Raw genomic sequence first — 5,458 nt, forward strand, 5'->3', positions numbered from 1 at the left:
GCCTCGGCCTACCAAAGTGCTGGGATCACAGGCGTGAGCCACCACACCCGGCCATGCATTAATAAGAGCTTTCTTTCTTTCTTTTTTTTTTTTTTTTTTTAGACAGAGTTTTGCTCTGTTGCCCAGGCTGGAGTGCAGTGGCGTGATCGCAGCTCACTGCAAGCTCCACCTCCCAGGTTCACGCCATTCTCCCGCCTCAGCCTCCCGAGTAGCTAGAACTACAGGTGCCCGCCACCGCGCCTGGCTAATTTTTTTGTATTTTTAGTAGAGACGGGGTTTTACTGTGTTAGCCAGGATGGTCTCGATCTCCTGACCTTGTGATCTGCCCTCCCCGGCCTCCCAAAGTGTTGGGATTACAGGTGTGAGCCACTGCGCCCGGCCTTAATAAGAGCTTTCTAAGCTTTGTTAATAATATTAATCATAGCCATCATCTTTGTTTTATTAATATTCCTCATTTTTAGAGAGCATTTCAAATATTTCACTTTCAAGTAACTAAAAACTTGATTTTACACCGATTATATAGAGCTTTTTTTTTTTTTTTTGAGATAGAGTCTCGCTCTGTCCCCCAGGCTGGAGTGCAGTGGCGCGATCTCGGCTCACTGCCAGCTCTGCCTCTTGGGTTCACGCCATTTTCCTGCCTCAGCCTCCCAAGTAGCTGGGACTACAGGCGCCTGCCACCATGCCCGGCTAATTTTTTTGTATTTTTTTTTTAGTAGAGACAGGGTTTCACCGTGTTAGCCAGGATGGTCTCAATCTCCTGACCTCGTGATCCGCCTGCCTCGGCCTCCCGAAGTGCTGGGATTATGGGCGTGAGCCACCACGCCTGGCCTATGTAGAGCTATTTTTATCCGCACTCCTGGGCTGTTGTTTTTGCCTTAGGAATCTGACAAATATTCCTATTTTCTTGTTATGTTATCAGTGTTGATATTCTACTTTCGGCCTTCCATTTTATCTTCTATCTCTACTATTATTTATTTGCTTGTTTATTTATTTATTTATTTTTTGAGACAGGGTCTCACTGTTGCTTAGGCTGGAGTACAGTGGCAAAACTCGATCAAGGCTCACTGTGGCCTTGACTTCCCGGGGCTCAGGTGATTCTCCTACCTTCGCCTCCAGAGTAGCTGGGACTACAGGCACGCACCACCACACCCAGCTAATTTTTGTATTTTTTGTAGAGATGGGGTTTCATCATGTTGGCCAGGCTTGTCTCCAACTCCTGGGCTCAAGCTATCCAACCTCCTTGGCCTCCCAAAGTGCTGGGATTATAGGCATAACCTACCACACCCGGTTTTCCTTGTGATTCTAGGAGACATTCCGGAATTTGTACATTTGTCGCTGATTGCATTTTCAGTAGCATCAGTTCTGCCTTTTGCTCTTTCCAATAAGGATCTTCTTTCCTTTCTCCCCTCCCCTCCCCCGGCCCCCGTTTTTTTTTTTTTTTTTTTTCTTTATTAATAGAGATGGGATTTCACCCTGTTGCCCAGGCTGGTCTCAAACTCCTGGGCTCAAGCTATCTGCCCACCTGGGCCTCCCAAAGCCCAGGGATTAAGGGAGTAAGCCACTGCACCTGGCCCCAGTAAGGGTTTGAAAGCTCAGGAATTAATAGTCAGCTTCCTTTTTTGTTCATCCTGTTGTTTGTTCATTTCAGTCTATTGTCTTCTTATAATTTCCTTCTTTACAAGGACTAGTTCTCCTTTTTTTTTTTTGAGACAGAGTCTCGCTCTGTCACCCAGGCTGGAGTGCAATGGCGTGATCTCGGCTCACGGCAACCTCCGCCTCCTGGGTTCAAGCGAGTCTCTTGCCTTAGCTGCCCAAGTAGCTAGGACTACAAGTGCGTGCCACCACACCCAGCTAATTTTTTGTATTTTTAGTAGAGATGGGGTTTCACCATGTTGGCCAAAATCGTCTTGATCTCTTGACCTTGTGATCTGCCCTCCTCAGCCTCCTAAAGTGATGGGATTACAGGCGTGAGCCACCGCGCCCAGCTGAGAGTGCCTGTTTCTTAAAATTGTCTTGGCCAGGTACAGTGGCTCACACCGGTAATCCCAGTACTTTGAGAGGCCGAGGCAGGTGGATCACCTGAGGTCAGGAGTTTGAGACCAGCCTGGCCAACATGGTGAAATCCGTCTCTACTCAAAATACAAAAATCAGCCGGGCCTGATGGTGGGCACCTGTAGTCCTAGCTACTCCGGGTGCTTGCTGAGGCACGAAAATCACTTGAGCCCATGAGGCAGAGGCTGCAGTGAGCCGAAATTGCACTACTGCACTCCAGCCTGGGCAACAGAGCACGACTCTGTCTCAAAAAAAAAAAAAATATATATATATATATATATATTTTATATATATATATATATATATATTTTTTATATATATATATATATATTTTATATATATATATATATATATATATATATATATATATGTATGTATGTATTTGGCCCGGCACAGTGGCTCACGCCTGTAATCCTAGCACTTTGGGAGGCCAAGGTGGGTGGATCACTTGCGGCCAGGAGTTTGAGACCAGCTGGGCAACATGATGAAACTCTGTCTCTACTGAAAATACAAAAATTAGCCGGACATCATGGTGCTCGCCTGTAGTCCCAGCTGCTCAGGAGGCTGAGGCAGAATTGCTTGAACTTGGGAGACAGAGGTTGCAGTGAGCTGAGATGGTGCCACTGCACTCCAGCCAGGGCGACAGAGCGAGACCCTGTCTCAAAAAAAATAATAATAATTGTCTTTAGGATTATTTGTCAACATTATGTGAGGTATGCTTTGCACATTTTTAAGGAGAAAATATTTTTATTTTTATTATAAAACATTCAAAAAGTTATAGAGAATAGTGTAATGAACAGCTGCACAAGTATAACCCTGTTTTATCAGATCTTAGTATTTTCCCATACTTGTTTCTTTTTTTTTTAGTGGTTAAAAAATTACAAATATAGTCGGGCGCGGTGGCTTAGGCCTGTAATCCCAGCACTTTGGGAGGCCAAGGCAGGGGGATCACTTGAGGTCAGGAGTTCGAGACCAGCCTGACCAACATGGAGAAACCCCGTCTCTCCTAAAAATACAAAATTAGCCAGGCGTGCTGGCACATGCCTATAATCCCAGCTGCTTCGGAGGCTGAGGCAGGAGAATCGCTTGAACCCAGGAGGCAGAGATTGCGGTGAGCCAAGATCGCGCCATTGCACTCCAGCCTGGGCAACAAGAGGGAAACTCTGTCTCTATCTTTTGTTGTTGTTGTTGTTGTTGTTTTGAGGTGGAGTTTCCCTCTTGTTGCCCAAGCTGGAGTGCAATGGTGCGATCTTCGCTCACTGCAACCTCTGCCTCCCGGGTTCAAGTGATTCTCCTGCCTCAGCCTCCCCAGTAGATGGGATTACAGGCGTGTGCCACCACGCCCGGCTAATTTTGTATTTTTAGTAGAGACGGGGTTTCTCCATGGTGGTCAGGCTGGTCTCGAACTCCCGACTTCAGGTGATCGGCCCACCTCGGCCTCCCAAAGTGCTGGGATTACAAGCGTGAGCCACCACACCCGGCAGGAAACTCTGTCTCTAAATAAATAAAATAAGGCCGGGCACGGTGGCTCACGCCTGTAATTCCAGCACTTTGAGAGGCCAGGGCGGGCGGATCACGAGTGAGGTCAGGAGCTCAGGACCAGCCTGGCCAACTTGGTGAAACCCTATCTTTACTAAAAATACAAAAAATTATCTGGGTGTGGTGGTGCATGCCTGTAATCCCAGCTACTAGGGAGGCTGAGACAGGAGAATCACTTGAACCCAGGAGGTGGAGGTTGCAGTGAGCCAAGATCATGCCATTGCACTCCAGCCTGGGCAACAGAGCAAGATTCCAACTCAAGAAAAAAAAAAATTACAAATATGGTTTGTTGTAACCATCCTCCAAGGAGCCAGCCCCCAGTGCGCCCACTTTTTGGTATTCACATCCCATGTAGTCCCCACCTACCCGGTAGCAGGGTTGGTCTGGGAGACTGATAGGATAGGATAATATATACTTCCAAGATTAGATTACAGAAAGAATGAACTCTTTTTTTTTAAAATTTTTTATTTCCATAGGTTATTGAAGAACAGGTGGTGTTTGGTTACATGAGTAAGTTCTTTAGTGGTGATTTGTGTAATTTTGGTGCACTCATCACCCGAGCAGTATACACTGCACCTAATTAATAGCCTTTTATCTGTCACCCCCTTCCCACCCTTTCCCTCTGAGTCCCCAAATTCCATTGTGTCATTCTTATGCCTTTGCATCCTCATAGCTTAGCTCCCACTTATGAGTGAGAACGTAGGATGTTTGGTTTTCCATTCCTGAGTTACTTCACTTGGAATGATAGTCTCCAATCCCATCCAGGTTGCTGCAAATGCCATTAATTCATTTCTTTTTATGGCTGAATAGTATTCCATTGTGTCCATTGTGTGTGTATATATATGTGTATATATGTATATATATGTGTGTGTATATATGTGTGTATATATATGTGTATATATGTGTATATATATACATGTATATATGTGTGTATATATGTGTGTGTGTGTGTGTGTGTGTGTATATATATATATGTATATCATGGTTTCTTCATCCACTCATTGATTGATGGGCATTTGGGCTGGTTCCACATTTTTGCAATTGTGAATTGTGCTGCTATAAACATGTATGTCCAAGTGTCTTTTTCATATGACTGAGAAAGACTGAACTCTTATCTGGGGTGTGTGCGTTCTCACTGTCTCTCTTTTAGCTCATTCACTCTGGCTATGTGGGGAGGACATCCAAGCAGTCTATGGAGACCCCTGTAGCAAGCCAGTGACATCTTCAGCAACATTCAGTAAGAAACTGCAGCCTGCCAACAACCAATGAGTGACTTGTATGCATATTTTCTGCCAGTTGAGTCTTCAGATAAGAGTGCAGCTCCAGGCCACTGCTTGACTGAAACATCCCGAGAGACCTGAGCAGAACCACTCAGCTAAGACCCTCCCAGATTCCTGGCCCACAGAAAGTGTGATATAATAAATGGTTTTTGGCCAGGCGTGCTGGCTCACGCCTGTAATCCCAGCACTTTGGGAAGCCAAGGTGGGGAGATCGCCCGAAGTCAAGGGTTCAAGACCAGCCTGGCCAACATGGTGAAACCCCGTCTCTACTAAAAATATAAAAATTAGCCAGGTGTGGTGGTAGGTGCCTGTAATCCCAGCTACTTGGGAGGCTGAGGCAGGAGAATCACTTGAGCCTGGGAGGTGGAGGTTGCAGTGAGCCGAGATTGCACCATTTGCACTCCAGCCTGGGGGACAAAAGTGAGACTTCATCTCAAATAATAATAATAATAATAATAATAATAATAATAATAATAAATTTTTTTTGTTTTAAGCTGCTAAATGTTGGGAATAATTTTTTTTTTAAGATGGGTCTCACTGTGTCGCCCAGGCTGGAGTGCAGTGGTATGATCATGGCTTATTGCAGC

The sequence above is a fragment of the Pongo pygmaeus genome, chromosome 19 (genome assembly GCF_028885625.2).
Source record: "Pongo pygmaeus isolate AG05252 chromosome 19, NHGRI_mPonPyg2-v2.0_pri, whole genome shotgun sequence".
Taxonomy (NCBI): Eukaryota; Metazoa; Chordata; class Mammalia; order Primates; family Hominidae; genus Pongo; species Pongo pygmaeus.